General features: G+C 43.0%; 1 protein-coding gene across 8 annotated transcripts in view; it reads left to right on the forward strand.

Moving 5' to 3' along the window:
* Positions 1-7,663: 7,663 nt before the first annotated feature.
* The window catches only part of LOC108266842 (R3H domain-containing protein 1), a 49,683-nt gene continuing 37,921 nt past the window's right edge, over positions 7,664-19,425 (forward strand). For 7 of the 8 annotated variants that reach the window (XM_017470628.3, XM_017470632.3, XM_017470634.3 and 4 more), the window contains exon 1: positions 7,664-7,817. The gene's annotated coding sequence lies outside the window, so the exon portion shown is untranslated. Of the gene's footprint in view, positions 7,818-10,554; positions 10,803-19,425 lie in introns of all 8 variants that reach the window. The other variant, XM_047156179.2, reaches the window with a different exon arrangement.

A 19,425-nucleotide genomic window follows, 5' to 3' on the forward strand; every position in this document is an offset into this window, starting at 1 on the left:
CTCGACTGTTTCTTTAATTCCACTTGTGCAGTTATTAATTTTGTTTGCCCTGCCTGTGATATCTTGTTTTTCATTCTATTTCCTAATTTAAACCACCTCAACTCTGAGGAAACTACTAAAGATGAATTCATCCATCCATCCATCCATCCATCCATCTATCCATCTATTTTCTGTACCGCTTATCCTACACAGGGTCACTGGGAGTCTGGAGCCTATCCCAGGGAACTCAAGGCATAAGGCGGGGGTTGCCCTGGATGGGGCGCCAACCCATCGCAGAGCTCAATCGCACCCACATTCACACACTACGGACAATTTGGGAATGTCAGTCAGCCTGCAGCGCATGTCTTTGGACTGGGGGAGGAAACCGGAGTACCCGGAGGAAACCCCCGAAGCACGGGGAAAACCTGCAAACTCTACGCACACAGGGCAGAGGCAGGAATCGAACCCCAAACCCTGGAGGTGCGAGGCAGAAGTATTAACCACTAAGCCTAATCGCCATCTTTCTTCCTCCCATGATCTTCATCTTCATGTCCCTCCATTTGAAAGTAAAAACCGCTAACTCATCTGAATATTTTAGTGTTCTGTGGAAAAAAAAGTAGCATATCTGCATTTGTATCTGTTTCGAACACATTATGAATTCACTCCAAATAATGTGTTCATATCTGTGTACATCCCTAATAAATACTACATTGATAATGTTACTTAAAGTATATGGCGAGGGCTAACGTAAATCACTGTTTGTTTATACTTTAGTCTCGCTCCACAGTCTTTATTCGACATAAACTTGAACGCGGCATTCCTTTGCTTTCTATTTCCTTTGCCCTTTTTTATTTTTTACTATTTTGAACCCTCTGGTTATTTTCAGCTTTCAACAATGAGTGAAGGGAATAGAAATGCAGAATCAGAGTAGCACTCGAAGTCTATACTACACACGAGTAGTCACAAAGGAACGGTCACCTGAAGAGTGTGCATTTCCTGTGTGTAATATCCTCAGGCTCAGTGCGAAAATAAGAAACCCAACCGACATATTGAGCAGAACGAGATGTAAGATTTCGTCTAGTGTATGCCAGGTGTATTTTATCTCACAAACTACACCCACAGATGCAGTCCAACTCCAATACCTATCCTAAGGTTGAAGGAAAGAAAAAAAAAAAGAAGTGAAAATATTAACAGTATATATCTTCTCCTCTACTACAGTATATCTACTATGTCTTGATTGTATGTTGCATGCTTTTTGGTTACTGTAAAATAATCCATATAGAGAACTTTAATCTCTTGCTAGAATCTAGGCCGTGGTACGTTTTCGGAAGACAAATTTCCAAATTTAAGACGAGGTCAGTACATGAATATCTGCCATATTTGTCAATCAATAGCACGCATCCATATCCAGTGTACGTCGCTACTCTGATGGGTATTTACATAATTTCATTTCTGCACACCCCCATAATCCTGAGTGCAAGCCAGTATCCATTTGTTAAAAGCGGCTGCCCACGCATCTCAGAGCCGTATCCACTGGATGGGCTGCAGCCCCCTTCTCGATCGTCACCGGCCTCCCACACAGACGTTATATAAAACCACCAGGGCGGCAGATCGACCATCTCTTCACGCAGAGCGCACGTCAGCAAGTGACTTCTCAAAGGTATCAATCAATTTAGGGAGAGGGGAGAGAAAGAAAAGCCTGGTCTGAACCAGAACTTGGTTTGGCCTAGATACTGTGGAACACAGATAAGTGAGGGCAGCTGAGGGGGCAACGTGAGCCGGAGAGCAAACTCTCCATTTATTTATTTATTTTTCCTCCACGGAAACCGATGTGCCTCGGTTTCACACTACTAAAATGATGGGCATTTTGAGCTGTGAAAGACTAATGGAATTGTCGTAACACTAGGTGAGACAGGTCACTGATGATTGAAATGGCTTTTAGCGGCCTGTCCAGAAATCGAGGGCAATTTGCATTATATGTGCTTTTCATAAACCAGCAGATCATAGGAACAACAAATAAACGGCAGAAATGCAGCTTTGAAGGGAAATAAAAGATCCTGAATGCGGTGAGACAGTTGACTAAAAGGCACGGCTTGCACAGTACCCATGTAACTTCTTTGATCAATAGCTTTTGTAGAGATTCCAGCTTGCTTAATGTGCGCTGACGTCTGATTGGATGAGCTTTCAGTCCTTGGTCACCCAATCCCTTGTTGCGGATGCTCTTTTACCTCCTCTCTCAATTGACCGGCTGACCCCATCTCAGCAGGGCAGCGATTGCTGTGTCCCTGGCTATTGATTCAGGAATCTTCCCCGAACCCATGAGACCACCTCTAGGGTGATGTTATCGGTTCAGTGAATGTGTATAGTGATAATCAATATAATAATGTTTGAGAGTCTTCTAAAACATTCAAATGTCAGGGGCAAGCCAGCCAGATATTCCCAAAAGAAATACAGCTGTGAAGAATTTCCCAGAAGAAATACAGCTGCCTGCTATGTGACAAATCTGGAAATCTGTTTCATGCCATAAGCACGTATAACAGCAGCTCTGACAGTACTTCAAACCACAGGTTAATATTAATGCGCTCGTTATAATGGGTTACCGTTCCTATAGTAACCGCTCGTTCACGGGGACTTTTAAAGACGCTGCTCTACGTAATCTAAGGCTAAAAATAGACTGGATTTTAAAAACTTTATTTAACGGAAAAATCACTGATGCGATGAAGTTTCCGGTAATGGTGATGTCACATTTACGGAAGGAGTCTCCAGTGTCAGCACTTTGTAACAGTTAGTACGTTGTCTTAGTATGCTAAAGTCTTCAGGACAGAGAAATTTGCGCTTTCCGAGCTTTTTTTTGTGGTCATATTAAGAAGAAAATGAGAGACTGGTAAGGGATGAACTGTTTATAATTGTGGTAACATAAGCGATAAAAGGAACTAACTTGCTTCATGGACGTTACACAATATATTGCAAAAATGCAAAAATAAATGGGTTAAAAGCATGATATTAAGAAAAATGATGAGTGGTGGTGAATCACTGTGATATAAGGAGCAACAACACACTTCAGGATGTGCTCTTAGAGAAAAATAACCCACTTCAGGATGATAACTTTGCTTCGTCAGGCCACATCACACCACTTGATTGTTGATTATTTTCCTAGAACAGGATGTCCCGTCATGCTTTATTCCTTGCATATAAGGCACCATCTGTCCTTACGTCATGGTTATTAAATAACCCATCTTTGATATCTTATTCTGAATACACAGTCTAGCCTAGCTAGCACATCAATATAGTCCCTAGAGCCTATTTGATTCAGGGACCCTCGTTTCAGTGTTGTTTTAACATCAATATTGAAATTTTCAGCGTATGTTATTTAGCATTAATAATTAAAAATATATCGATTTTGTATTTTTAGGGGGCCCTTGTCTTCTGGGGCTCCAAGGTGGTGGCCTACTTTTGCCTAGTGCTAAGTCTACCCCGTGTCTAATTTACCAAAGGTCAATCAAAACAAAGACTTTAAAAAAATAAATAAATAAATTTAAAAAATAATAATTTAAACCATAACAGAGCTTCCGTGGCTGCCTGAAAGTCATACCCAGCAGTAACAGTATTCAACAGCAAACATAGATTGATATGTTCAACGAATAACTTAAAAACCATCCAGTTTTCTATTTAATAAACACATAATGCGTCCCGCTCTGCTGTTTCCCTGCTCAGCGGAATAATTAGCTTCAGCAGAGGTGCACAAGTGACTGACCGTGACATAATTTTAATTTCCTATTGCATAAAGTGTTGGCAACATGGCAATATTTGAAAGGCCCTTTTAGCGGTTTAATACAGCATAAAATTGATAATGAACTCGCATTTCACTCTGTCGAAAAGACAGCAGCTAAAAAGCTCTTCCTAGGAAGATTCGATCAGAAGTTTACGACAACAACAAGTTGGCTTGATGTGAGGTTTGTCGCCTAAAAGACTTTCAGACCTTTAAATCCTATTTGAAACTATTTGTTGTTATTAGACAAATGAAAGAGAGAACGATTTGACCTTTGACTGCATCATGGCTGGGTAGGTCTATATGATTTCAGCTTTACCTCACAGGTTTTCAGTATAAATGTGAATCAGATTTGTAATTACATACAATAGGGTCAGCGGCGTGACTATCACGGTCTAATGCTAAATATAACGGGCACTAGCGATTAAAGACCTAGAAGCCAGTTGTTTTTTTTGTTTTTTTTTTTAAACAGGAACCATGTGCTAAGCTGACCAGTTTGCTAAAGTTCATAACAAACAAAATCTTGGTTGCTATGGTATCTTCTACAGGTTTGTACAAAAATACAGGCTAGTTTACTACACTAGCTATGTGCTAATGTTGTAAAACAGAGCCGTACAATAGCTGTGAATAACGCCAAGTCAATCACTAAACTCAGTGTTTTGATATGTCACCAATTCCTTCATTTCACCGCTCAAATATCAAGCTATGAGTCAGTTCTTGTTTAAAATAGAAAAGGCTTGTATTTCCCCAGCTCTGGGAGTTACAGAATGCTGATTAGCAAACCCAGGCTGATTGTGTGTGTAAGTTTTCCTACAAAAATGTATTGAGCAATATTCACATAAATGTGTGTGCCTGTGCTCAAATAAACTTGAAGGATACAGTGTAATTGTCTAAACTGCCTAGTTTAAAAATCCTTACTCACCAAAATGTGTAAAAGTGGAACGATTAGCTTTAAGAATGAAACTCTTAGGATATTCGGTTATAGACCTGTCAGGTATGCATCTCTGAGATGCTGATTGAGACATTTGTGGAGCGGTCTGGGAAACCCTGGTAGATTGGGGTTGTGGCTGAATTCTGTAAACTGTCGGGAATAAATCGAGTTTTGTCCAAAATTCGAATCAAATTTTACTGGTCACACACACACCCATACACAATACGATATGCAGTGAATACCTTTTACGACTCTCCAGTGACATAAAACTGAATATTACTTACTGTACATATAAATATGAAAGATATAAAAGATATAAAAAAAAAGTTGTAAATTGTTATTATTTTGTTTAAAGATCTTTTTTTCCCCATTTAGTACTGCCCTTCAGACGCTAAATAAGAGTTACATGTCTCCCAGAAGACAAAATGCTAAAAATTTACATCGATCATCCTGTTCAAAAGTTTACACCCCCCTGGTTCTTAATGTATCGTGTTGCCTTCTTGCACATCGGTGAATGTTTGCACCTTATGTAATAGTTGTATACGAGTCCCTCAGTCATCCTCAGTGTGAAAAGATGGATCTTAACATCATACAGTCGCTGTTGGAAAGGGCTCAAATATGCAGAATATGCTGGAAAAACAAAGAATGTGCAGGACCTGGAGGATTTTTCTGAAGAACAGTGGGCAGTTTAACTGCTCAGGGCAGACAAGGGACTCATGAAGATCTATCACAACACGTAAAAACTGCCGTGGATCATCCAGGTAACGACACACGGTATTAAGAGTCAAGGGTATGTAAACTTTTGAACGGGGTAATTTAAATATATATATAAATATAGCTATTGTCTTGTGGACTATATGTAAACATCTGTTATGTGAAATAGCTTCTTCAGGAAAGTACTAAATATAAAAATGTTTATAATCCCTCTTATTTTGTTAACAGTATTAAGATTTAGCAGAATCTGCAAGGGGTAAGCAAACTTATGGGCACAACTGTGTGTGTATATATAGTAGAAAAATGTAAAGGTTTCACCACGTGAAGGGTTTTCCCAGGCTGCCACATAGTTTGTGTCTAAAGATGACTCAGAAATGGAAACATTTCATTTCCTCCACACACACAATCTACTTCTTCCCCCTCTGTTTTCTTCCTTAGATCAGACACTTTTCAGATGTGCGAAGGAAGGCAGATCTGAGTGCTAACTGCATGTCAAAATCCGGCCTCAAAGACCGGTAGATGTTCTGAAGCTCACCAACAACACAAGCGCACGCTACACAGTCTGAGGATCAGAGGCATCTAGAAAAATCTGTTGTTATAATCGTTACCTTCTAAAGCGCACATCACTTCATAAACATGAGCAATGTACCATGGGATCAGAGTTGTGCTATTCATGTACCTGTGGGATGTGAGCCTGAATGTAGAGCATATCAAAGGGTGGAGAAGATGACCAGATTATTTTAGTTTATTTGTAGCTTTGAATTATTTATTTGGATGGTAAAATTACACAGTTTACCATCAGTTTACAAGTTGAATTTTATCGCTGAAATTAAGTATTATACCTAAACCGTGCTCATTTAAAGTTTGGGTTTAAATGATAATAAAGCTAACTTTTGATTTAGAAAATCAGGAACGAAAGAATACATATTACAAACTGCATCTATGATATAGGCCTGATAAACTTATCATTATACACCAGTCAGCCATAACATTAAAACCACTGACCTGGTCTGGATGTGATGAATCACGTTTTCTTTTACATCATGTACAGTAGACGGTCAGGTGCATGTGTGCTGCTTACCTGGGGAAGAGATGGCACCAGTATGCACTATGGGAAGAAGGCAAGACGGTGTACAGTGTGATGCCCTGGGCAATGTTCTGCTGGGAAATCTTGCGTCCTGGTATTGATGTGGTGTTAATTTGACACATACCACCTACCTAAACATTGTTGCAGACTAACTACACCCTTTCGTGTCAACGGTATTCCCTAAGGGTAGTGACCTCTTTCAGCAGGTTAAGGCACCGTGCCACACTGCAGAAATTCTTTAGAAATGGTTTGAGGAACATGACAAAGAGTTCAAGGTGGTCACTTGGCCTCCAAATTCTCCAGATCTCAATCTGATCGAGCATCTGTGGGATGTGCCGGACAAACAAGTCCGATCCATTGAGGCCGCACTTCGCAAATTACAGGACTTAAAGGATCTGCTGTTAACGTCTCCGTGCCAGATACCACAGCACACTTTCAGAGGTTTTCTGGAGTCCATGCTTTGACGGGTCTGAGCTGTTTTTTTTGTTTTTTTTTAATTAAACAAAAATGTGGTAGTTACCTATAGACTAAGATTTTCATTATTGCTGATACCCCCTACCCCCTTGTTTGGTTAATCGGAACAACGGTACACAAAATAAGAAAAACTTCAATAAGAAGTAATGAAAGAAATAGATAATAGACAAAGTGTATGTGTATATGTATGAAATATTAAGTTAATTTTTCTTCCAAAATTACCTTATATTTATTGATGACATAATTCAATATTTACTGAGTTCTTAGAGATGTAGATTATCCCAAAATGTGAATAATCACAAATTATGAATGATCACAAATATCTTAAAGGTTAACATAATTTAATAATTGTTATGCTAGTTGAAATGGTGCAAATTATCCCTAAATGTTTTACAATACATACATGAAAAAAATTAAGTTGTTTCTATATTGTTTTAAACCCCAACCCTGACAAGCACAATGAAAATTAATGGGCCTATTCGTCACGGAGCTGACAGCTGTTATTGGTCGAGATGAACTGTCAATCAACTTCTGTCACACTGTCTTCGCGTCACTTTTTCCTCACCCGTATTGGGACATATCCCGCCTTTGACATTAGGATTGATTAGCCTCTAGCACTTGCTGATGGAACTGACCAATTGTAGAGCAGGAATTGGTCTCCACGGACAAATCAAAGGAAAGGAGGCGGGACGTGTCGGAATACGGGTGCGGAAAGAATAACGGTCCCTGAGGACGCTTGCTCTGGCTTGGGCATGTTATTGATCCTTCTCATGTTTCAGATTCAAGCTAAATAAATGAAAATAAATCCAGATCGTTGACGGGAAACGGAAGATTATACGTACATATTCACCTTTACGGAACAGGTAAGGGTCGAGTTCGGGATATTTTCTCTCGTCGATGTTTGTGTGTGTGAACTGAGACAGCTGCAGGGGCTGGACCTTAGCGTTAGCATGGCTAGCCTAGCCGCCGGCTAAGCTAACGCTAGCTCAGGGGCGCATTCATGTGTTGAATGAAATGAACCCGAGACTTAACGGTGCTGTACATCAAACAAGTGTTTATTTATTTGTTTATTTATTCCTTCCTTCCTTCCTATTCAAACTAATGTCTAACACATTAGCTTAACTTGGCTCAGTTAGCTAACTAGCACTCAATTGCATTTCCACTGACCGGCTGCTAGCATGGAGCCTGTTGCTTGCTAGATGCTAGCTTCATGTAGCAGGCCAGAGCTGCAAACCCTTCAGGTCATTAATAATTTTAATAGTCATTAAAAACATGACACGTTACCCAGACGGTGTTTTATACCGAAATAAGAGAGACATTTAAACCACACAGACTTCTGGAACTTCTCTCTTGTTAAACTGGTTAAGCCTGAACTGTTTTTGCTAATGTTTACCAGATTCACTAGCTCGCCTTGCTAATTTGAGTTCTTTAAATTCTAGCGTCTTAACAATATTTATGTTAATTTCCTTATTTATTAGTACCAGAACAAAAGTACTAATAATAAAACAAAAAACATTTTTAAATAGTTTAATAAGGAGTTTAGTGCGGGTCTGATCTCCTGTTTGTACTCCAGTGAGGTAAATAAGTAAAAGTTTTGTTTGTTTAATAAAATAAAATAAAAATAAATTTCGTTAGTGTCACTTTTAATTATTAAAAGTGTATTACAGTCTGATCAGCTGCCTGTTCTGACAGGGAGAGAAGTTCAAATTTGCCCATGCTAAAAAATAATAATAATTAAAAAAAAAAAAAAAAAAAAAAAAGCTAATAGAAACGCTCACAGAATTTGTAATGGTTATAATGGGAATTGTACTGGTTTTAATGGTCCCAGTGGGTCTCTACTGGTAATTTGTTGCCTTCTATTGGTGGTATGTTTTGTCTAGCGGACACCTTTAAGGACCGATAATGGTTTTAATGATTAGCTGATGGTCTGTAATGGTATTTGTAGTGGAAACCATTAGAATTTGTTTTTTTTGTTGTTATTTTTCAGCAAGGACCTTTGTGTTATTACTCTTCTCATGCTTGCTTTTTTTTTGTTTTTTTTTTTGAACGGAAATTTTGATTTCAGTTAGCTTCTTTTTATTTCTCAAATGTATGTATTTCCCTTATAAACACATTCACCGTGATGGACCTTCTTTAAAGCTTGGTCGTTTTGTACGTGCAGTGTTCTCAACTCTTTTTTCCTGGGGAAAGTATTCATTTGAAGCTCACCCAACAGGTCGCGAGACGGCATCACATTTATTCGTGGCGATCAGTGGAATAGCGAAGCATAAATTAGCGTATGTGAAGAGGGACTGTTTTCACTCGAGCCCTATTCAGATGGCGTTGATTAAGGACCCTGGCTCACTACACATCGGGATGCTGATGACTCCATTTCCGTAGGGTAGCTAGTGGGTTTAAAAAAAAAAACCTATAGAACATCAAATAAAGTAAAAAAAAGTTTGAAAGCTGCAACAACGATAACAAGCTACTTACGTTTGTAGATGAAGTTGGCTGAGAGTTCGTCCACCATTTTGTTTCGAGCTGAGATGCTTCAGATCGTATGACGTCTGAACACGTGCATGGTTGAGCCCTGGTTTTTGCAGTGCATTGTGGGATTTTTTTTAGGGAGTGAACGTTCCTGTGGAAGGATTTTGCGATTGAGGCAACCCTTAAAATGACCGACTTCCTGATCAGTGCCCTGACTACTGAACTAAGCAGCAAGTCCGGATACACACATCTATGATTTTCTACACGCGTGAATGTGGGGGGAGGGGGATGTTTGACTGCTGCTACTTGCCGTATTTAGTCTCGTAGCGAGTGTTTCAGTGACCACCCCCAAGGTGAATGGTTACTCGCTTTTATCCCTTGTAAAAATGTGTGTACACAGCAAATGAACGCAGACGCCTCTTAAACGACAGGGTGTCCCAAAATATCTGCATACACAGAGGACTGTGTACACCAGCACCGCGTCGGTCGTGTCTTCGTTAACGGATGTTCGTGGACGTCCGCTTCCCAGTCGGTCCGCGTCACTTCCAGTCTTTTTGAATTGCTTAATGGGTTTGGCAGCGGTGTCGTGTGTGTGTGATGTGCTCACCATATTTCCTGTTAAACTCCATTGTGACCTTGCGACAGCTTCCCGATCCAGCCGTGAGAATGATTTCACTGCGTTCGTCTTTTGTCAAAAGAAAACAAAAAGACGTTTTGCAAAAAAGTGTTAATTTCCCTTATGTACGGACAGATTCGGGACACCCTGTAGACGTGATGTCTCGTAGTTGGGGGAAAAAAAGCCCGAGTGGCTGCGCTGGGGGTCGTGTGGTCTCGTAACAAAGTGAGGAAGTGTTCTCTAGGGACATGGCTGCTGTTCGAGACATTGTGGCACTGGCAATTACGCTCTTGTGCAGAAGTAATAACGGTAATAATGTGTCAGTGATGGGAACAATAGTTATTTTTTATCTCAGCAGCCAGTTTAATAGGAACACCTACAGTTATCCGATCAGCCTGTGATGTGTACAGTATAAAATCCTGCACGTCGGTACAGTACAGGTCAAGAGATTCAATTCATGGCCGTTCGAATTTGTTAGATCTAAGTGACTGTACCATGGTTGTTGATGATTGTTTCAGTGGGCAGCAGTTCTGCAGCTCCAAACGCCTCGCTGATGAGAGGGGTCCGAGGAGAACAGCCAGACCCGGTAAAAAATGACAGGAAGTCCATAGCAGCTGGAATAACCACTCTTTACAAGTGCTGAAAAGCATCTCAGGACACGCCAAACCCTGAGGTGGATGGGCGACAACAGCAGAAGACCACGTCGGGTGCTACAGTGTGCACAGTATCACTAAAGCGGTACGGTTGGAGATTAGAAAAAGACTAGGTGATGTTAAGCATGTGCTATTAAAACGGCCGGTGTGTGTGTGTGTATCTCAGTGTAAACCTAGATGCTTCTGGTGTTTGACCTCAAAGCAAGTTTTTTTCTTCATCGACCGTCAAACAGCAGCATCATGTAACATCCCCATTTTGAGTGGCGTTGTCCGTGATTCGCCGTCACACATCAGTTCTGATGATGTGATCATGTGAAGAAGTTGAATTGTGAACACCAAAAGCACCAAAGACGTTTGCGGAGGTTTTTTTTTTTTCTTTTTTCCCCCCTTCAGGTCTATTTTAACAGGAGTGAGTAAAATTCATTTAAAAAGAGCTGTACGTGAAAATGTCCCTACTGAGCTGCAGTCAAACAGGCTATGATAAATATTCTGTGTTTCATGACTGCGCCCATTAAACTCGCATTTACTTATCTCCCTCTTTGGTGCACAGATGTTTGCTGAACTTGTCAGGCACTTTAATTGGACGAGTTCTGAGAGGTCTGCTGTTCTCTATACATCACATGCACGAGTCCAGCGCTATAGGTTAAGGACATGACGTGTGTGTGTGTGTGTGTGTGTGTGTGTGTGTGTGTGTGTGTGTGTGTGTGTGTGAGAAAACAGCTGTCGTATCCATCCAGCCATCATTTTTCTGTACCGCTTATCCTACATAGGGTCACAGGTAGCCTGGAGGCTATCCAAGGGAACTCGGGGCTCGAGGCAGGGGACGCCCTGGACGGAGTGCCAAACCGTGTCAGGGCACAATCGCACACACATTCACACACTACGGACAATTTGGGAACGCCAATCACCCTACAACATTTGGGACTGGGGTAGGAAACCAGAGTACCTGGGGAGGAAACCCCCAAGGCACGGGGAGAACAGGCAAGCTCCACACACACACTCCTGGATTTGAACCTCCAACCCCGGACGTGTGAGGCAAACGTGCTAACGACTAAGCCCAACAATACCGTAAATACAGGCCCAAGTGTAAAGGTGTTCAAAACGGGGCTTCATGAAAAGTGATTGTCTAATTAATTTTTTTTTTTAAAGTCATTTTCACATTATAAACCAAAATACTTTTAATTGTTTAAATCTTTGTGATCTCAGTGACGACCTGGTTCGGGTATTACAGAAACTGCTTATTGAAACTGGGGATTTTCTTTAGCATTTACATACAGTGGTGTGAAAAAGAAACAAACTAAGCAAAAAAAACCCCAAAAACGACGAGCAGCAAGTGTGACTGTTCTGCGAGTGGAAATGCCTTGTCGACGAGAGAGGTCAGAGGCGAGTGACCAGACTAGGTGGAGCTGACGGAAAGGTTACGATAACCACTCTTTACAACAATCTCAAAACGCACAAGACGCCAAATCCCGAGGCGGGCCGACGGCGGCAGGTTTCAACCGACGCCGTTAAAATGAAGCGACGTCACGGATACGACGGCCGATTTCGTTGAATTAACTGAATTGTAAAGCCTGTAAGCGGGGCTGTCTGTTCTTCTCGTCCCGTGTCGATGTGCTGCAGGTGATTTTGATGGCGGAGTAAATATAGTGCTTATTTTTAAATGTCCCCTTGTTCAGTTAGTGATGATAGTTATTTTGGTCTATCGTGGGGACGTTAATGTCTGATTGATAGGGGAATGTCTTTGCAAGCGGTCTGGGTGAAGATGTAAAAAGTGCAGTTTTCACTGCCACTTGTTTAGGATTAGGCCTACTTGAGAGCTGAGCTGCTATTACTGTCAAGTCTCCTTAATGATGGGAGCAGTTTGTGTACTCAAACCGCTCCGTTACTGCCGTTTTGCCTCTCGCACCAAGGAAATAAACACTAATACTTCACAACATCCATCTACTCAAGGACTTTAAGCTCATTTCCGGCACGCTCCACCAACACCCGGTGTCGCCCCGAGAGTGTCGCACCGTGACAAACGACGCGAAATTAAACAACTCGTGAAATGTCGCAAAGTCCGTCGTTTTGCATCCGAGTAGAAAACCGTCATTCGTGTACTTAGGAAGAGAAAGACGACTCATTTAAACCACCCCGTCGTGTCGACCCATTGGAAAACAAATCCCAAAATCTCCCGTCAGTTTTGTTGCATTACGGTCTAGCTGATCTGGTGCACGATATTGTTCTGCAGACTTTGCTTTTCTTCTGGCCTGTATCTGTCATGGGGAATATTAATAGCACTGAGGTGTGATGTATGAGCTCCGGTGAAGGGTGGGTGTACGTCACCCCCTAGGAGTTTCTCACCTGAGAGTAAGAAGCCCCAGGAGGCCTTACGTTAAAACACCGCGCCACCTGTTTCCACATTCGTTTCGGTTCGTTTCAGGCCCGCACTGGTGCGGCGCCGAGGCGGTTCTGGCCAAATGAGTCGCGTCGTTTCCGTGCGAGCGGCGGAGCACAGCTGGACACTGCTTCATCGTAGGCCTTTCGTAATGACATGATAGTGCCCCTGAAGGTTACTTCATTGATGTTCAATCATGGATCCGCACTTCATCTATCTCCCTTTGTTCACGCTGTCTCTCCTTCATTAAATTGTAGCGCTGATTTGTTACGGCGGCACTGTACACATTCTCCTGCACGAACAAGTGTCGCTGTCTTCAGTGTAAAGAATTCGGTGGGGAAAAGAGGGGAAATTATAGTCACCGCTGCTTATCGACGCAGTTTTTTTTTTTTTTTTTTTAAACGATTCTGGCAACACGCATTGCGAAGGTTTACAGTGCTAAAAAATAACTGATGTAAATAGGCTTCAATTCGAGCATTGTGTCTTAACCGAACCCTGTTAACCCCCCCCAACACTTAATGACCGCTCTCCATGAACCGAAGGATTCATCTTCCTCCTCGTCTCCTCCGAACACCTTTCTCATGCTTCATCCATTAGAGCGGCTTCTCTGCCGTCTCTATGAAATATCTGACACCTGAGATTTGTCCGGCTCTTCCTTTATCCATCCACGACTGGTCTTTTTGCCCATCCTGCAGGTTTAAAAGCATTACCGCCTCAGCCCCATCCATCTTCTGCGTCTCCCGAACACTCGCGCCATCCGTTACCTGAACGAACGGGTCACGGTGTCGATCAGATTTCCTCCAGGCACCGTGGTTCGCCTCTGAGGTCGTGCAACTTCTAACCGCAAGTGAAATTCACTTCTGTGAAATTGCGTGTGTGTGTGTGAGAGAGAGAGCGCGAGTTTAGCAGCACAAGCAGAGACCCCTGGTGAGCTAATCCGAATCCTTGCTTGCGTTCAGGATTTGCTCGCTGGTGTGATGTCTCAGCGCAGCCTGCAGAGTGTAGGGGGTCTGCCAGCTTCTGTCAAATCGAGGTAGAGGTCGACAGCTAGGACGAGAGTTGACCTAATTAGAATAAGCACCGGCAAGATTCTCCGGTCCGTTTCCCACACTCCATGCATTAAGAGCTCCCGCGCTTCGTTTGCATGCGTTACGCGGCGTGCGGCGGAGATCGCGCCCCGCTCGCAGAATTTCCGATATCGGTTTGCGGCTGATGAATCTCGAACTCCTCTTTTATTGTGAGAGATCTCTGTAAAGCGATTGCAGCGATCTTTCCCTAAAACTTGTGGGTGCGCGCACAGATTTACATACCGAGGTAAAAGAGAGCGTGGTTCAATAACACACTTCAAACACTTTTGCCCTTTCCCTTAATAAGTGGAAACACTGAGCTTTTCATATCCTACCAAGGAAAGGTCAGTCCCTTGGGGGGGGTATTTTACACACAGTCAGAAGCAGGTATTAGACTATAGCCCAAAGTATCAATCTTACTGTTGTTTTGAATTCCTCGAGATGAACCCAGAGCCAACTCCTCATTTGTTTGTGGACGTAGGGGACCCGGAGCCGCGCCGTTTTATCGTATTTCCGATCCAGGTGGGAGCTCGATGAAAGCCGCCGTTGCACAGCTCCGAAGCACATAATAAGCTCAGAACAGAGGTGCTCTCAGGCCTCCAGCGTCCACCGCGGCGTCCACGAGGCAGCAAAGCGACCCGTTAGAAAGGCTTGCCGCGTTAAGTCGGAGGGATTTCCGCAGCTCTGTAGACGAGCAGACGTTCAGGCCCGGCTGGCGCCCGATCTGGAAAATGTCACGTCCTTTCTTCGATCGAGCGGCTCCGGATCGATTCGGACAGTTAGGCTTTCCTCGCTCACTGTAATTCGCGCCTTCTGTTTTCAACGCGCTGTGATTATGAGAATCAAAAAAAAAAACGAGGTGATTATCGTAAGCAACTACACGCCGTCGAACAACTTCTCGGACATGACGTGCAGTTGTCAGAAAGGCCTGGCCGAACAAAGTGGTCTATATATATTACAGGCTGTCCGAATAGTCAAGACCCAATGAGCGTTAAACTTCAATTCGTTTTTTGGGATTTTGTGTTTATTACGTATTTACTTGCGTACATCTTTATATAAATTTTTTTCCTTACGGGTGAAAAATTTTCCATTTAATATCGGATAAAAGGTTATAGATCGTTCTTCTTGGATACACTGTAGTTTATAGTCACATGTTTATCGCAAGACACTTCTGTTGAACAAGCTTATGTTGCAAAAGTATGGGTGGGGGGGGGGGGGGGGGGGGTAGTGGTTTGGGGGAATCCGACCAGCAGTATGCATTAACCAGTTTCCAGCGATTTTCGTTTTTCCTTCTCTCGTATTCCCGCCTGTCCTTCACCACCGCAGGAGTGTCACACAATGAAGAGTCTTGCTGCACGGTGACATCTTGAACCAGTTCCGGCTCTGCAGAACAGCATCCTTCCCCTGCTCTAATGAGGATGGAACAGTGTCCACAGGAGCTCTGTCACGTTCCTCATCGCACAGTGAAGAAGGCCCCCCCCACTTCTCCTCCACCCCCCCCCCCCCCCCCCAACCCCCGAGGGACCTCATTAGGATTTTTCTTTCCCAGCCTGTGTAGGAATCGGCACGTCCTTGGGGAAAAATGTAAATAAACGCATTTGTCACTTCCATCCTCCGCCGTCTTCACCCCACCCCACTTCCCTTATTTCAATTTTTTTTTTATTTTTTTTTGGCTTTCTCGAAGAAAAATTGCGTTGCGAGGCTTAATTAGTAAGCACTGGCATTACGCTTTCTTTATTATGTAAATGAATCGGTCGAGTACTTTGGAAGTGTTGTCTCACAAGCTTTGTGCCAGGTGTTTCCTGACTGAATGCTGGGCGAGGGCGCTTTTTTTTTTTCCCTTCTTCTTCTTCTCCCCGTTCTTTCTCTCGATGCTAAAGAAAAAGACAACTGTACTGTGAAATCCGCAGGACAAGCTATAATTATTTGACGGATGATTTTTGTTTTTCTCACCCCTCCTCCCCTCCAATCTGCAGCTTTAGTGTCGGAGCGAAGTGAGTGACGGGACCTCATTCATTTCCTTTGTTGCGGCTTCGCGGAGAAAGTGTCTGACGGTTTTTCAGAACGAAGCTCCCGTCAAGCACGGGGACCGCACTACTTATCCTCTCGCACGCATTTCTAGGGAAACCATCTTGGGGGCAGAAGACAAAGAAGATGATGGCGTTGCTACCGCTACATTCGCCACGTCGCTGGGACAGAATTGGGTCGGCGCAGCTCTCGGGGCGTTTAGCCGCCGATTTAATATTGAAAAAGTATCATCCTCTGTCTTGGCAGCGGGTTAACAGGTCATGTTGGTTTTATTAGGCGAGCGGCAGGGGCTTAATCTGCTCCACCTGCTCCTGTGAGCCTTTCCCCCTTCACTTTCCCACCCCCGTTTTTATGAGCTAACGAGGTCCTGTGCCACTGACTAGTACAAGAGACCGCAGCGACCTTCGTTTGTCCGTTTTGGCGTATGAAAGTTGTTAAGTAAGGCGTTGCGTAACTGAGAGGAACTTGGTCTGTTGTAGCCTTGTTAAAGGTGAACACTCTTCCATAGTGAAGTGCACTTTACACAAAAACCGAACGTACAGATCAAATGAGTAGATAAGGAATGAACGTAAGCCGTATCTAGACTTTTTAAAAGAACAATTTAGCTCACCGAGTGACCGATCCTGTCGAAAGTCGCATTTTCGAGGGTTTTTCGAACTGAGACTCGGATCATGACGACAGTCGCAACGACCGCTGAAAGTTTGAAACCGAAACCGAGCTCGTCGGCGTGTTAAACGCCCGTGCGCGTGAGCTCGCTAAGCGTCACGGTTGGACGGAGATGTCGCGGCTCTGACACGCCATCTAGCGGACGCCGCTTTTGATCCTCCGTATGTATGTAAGATACGCTAGCAAGTACGTGAACAACGAGACTCATGCGGAAAGTGAAAATATTTTTTCGCCATTTGAGAGGAGAGCTATTGTCAATGTCTGTGACTAGCAGTATAAACGTGAAGGCGTGTAAACATTAAAATATTTTTCAAATTTGAACACGGAAATCCCGATTCGGTTATTCTTTACGTATTTTCCGTATGAAGTCATGAACACAGTTGAAGACAGTGCAGCCGGGTTGGATCGCCAACTCGTATTATTATTATTATTATTATTTTTAATTATTTTTGTAATGTGCTTCACAACGCTTTAACTACAACACATGCTTCAGAAACCAACCAAATACTCTTTTATGGTTGTAAACCTCAGCCTTCAGCATGATGCTATACACTTTTCAAGTCACAAGACAACTATTCAAGCTATTGGACGATAGCACTGCATCTGATATGTTAAGATTTAGTAAGCGCTGATGTATACTCTGCGTGGCCAAACGTTTGTAGGCATCTGACCATCGCACCCATGTGTTTTTTGGTCTGGGGGTGCGGTCGGCGTTTCCAGTTCATCTCAAAGGTGTTGAAGTCAGAGCTGCGTGCAGGACACTCGAGTTCTTCCAACCTTAACACGGCGTGTCTTCATGAAGCTCGCTTTGTCATGCCGGAACAGGTTTGGGTCTCTTGGTTCCAGTGAAGGGAAATTGTAAAGTTACAGCATACAAAGACGTTCTATACCAGGGGTTCCCAAACTTTTCCAGGGCAATGCCCCCCAAATAGCATTAACATTTGACCGAGGCCCCCTTTTGCAAAATGTCTTTAAAACACACAAAAAATACAGACTTCTGAATATAACCCCCTTTTTTTTTATTATTATTTTTTTTTATTAATAATTACATCTTACATCACATTAGGAATTGATTGTGTGTGTGTGTGTGTGGTTGCCTGAGAGTGAGAAAGAGAAAACATTCTAGTGGGAGGGATGGGCACACCAAATTGTTGAGGCCCCCCTGGCGCCCCCTGCTGGGGAGCCCCCACTTTGAAAACCACTGTTCTATTCGATTGCGCTCTTCTACATTTGGGGAAGAACTGCATGTGGATGTGATGGTCAGGTGTCCACAAACTTTTGGGCATATAATGTATTTGACCAACTTTGCTCCGAATCTGGGGTTGGCCTACCGTTGATTTTACGGGAAAAAGGCCTCTTTCTTCGTTCTTTTTTTGGTAGGTACCTTGCTAGCGCGTTCTATTATTTACGTAAAAATAAGAATTACTTTTCACATCCCAGTTGTCCGTCCTTATTTAATCAACGTATAATTCCGGCATGCGTTTTGTATCGTCGCCCTTTTTAAAATCAGTGCTTTTGATCCAAATCGTCAGATCGTTACACCCCTGCGGTGCCATCCAGCATGCACTAATAACAGACGATATTTTCAGAAACAGGATCAACCTAAATATAGCCCACAGCAAAGAACCGTTATATCACTCTCATGCTTACTTCACGCAGTCACCTCACAGTTAAACCTATCCAGAGACGCCAGCCAGACTCCAGTTATATATCTTCCTTGTGTCGTGAGGAGAGAAAGACACAAAAGGTTCCCTTGTCCAAACGCAATGTCCTAGATCCGAAGCTTTTTTAGAAGACGATAAGGAGTTGAGGAATTTCACGTACCCCTCCGTTGTTTTTTCTCTTTCCGTTTCCGTCTCGATACACTCGCGTAGCTCACGGCCATAACGCTATCACACGAACGTTATCAGCTTCTACTTTGTAGCCGGGTCGAGTAGATTTAAAGCAAAGCACGAGCCTGAGCGGCACTTCAGAGCTTTGAGACGCTTGATTGAATGATGGTTTGTGCACCTCGCAGAGCGTGTTACGACTTCACCACCGACCGGACGAGGCGTCGTGTTATCCGGGTCGTTCATCCGTACGAGATCTCAAGAAGGAGTGGTTGAAGGTTTGTTGGACTCGAATGTTATTACTGTAGGCAGCAGATGGTCCGATTAGATTTTGGAAGCGATCCAAACAGCGTCAAGGTCACAGCAAGGTCGAATGTCTAAAATGGTTTTCCTTCAGTAGCTTCCTTCCCGGTTGAAGTATATTTGAGGCGTATTTCTGGCACGCAGATTAGTAACTAGAAGGTAGTAACACATTAACGACACTTGTTGGTGTCGAGTCAGCTATTATTTTGTATACCGTGCACACGCAGGCCTGGGTTTTTAACCATTTGGTTCAGTCTGCATCATTTAAACGACAGCTTTGTTTGATTGTAGATGACTGGATCTACAGTGTCCTTCAAAAGTATTGGAACAGCAAGGCCAATTCTTTTTTTCTTTCTTGTTATGCACCATAGACATTTGGGTTTGGGATCAAAAGATGGACATGAGCCGAGAGTTTAGGATCTCAGCGTTTGTTTCCTCGTATTTAAAACTTGTTAAACAACTTCGA

The sequence above is a fragment of the Ictalurus punctatus genome, chromosome 6 (genome assembly GCF_001660625.3).
Source record: "Ictalurus punctatus breed USDA103 chromosome 6, Coco_2.0, whole genome shotgun sequence".
Taxonomy (NCBI): domain Eukaryota; kingdom Metazoa; phylum Chordata; class Actinopteri; order Siluriformes; family Ictaluridae; genus Ictalurus; species Ictalurus punctatus.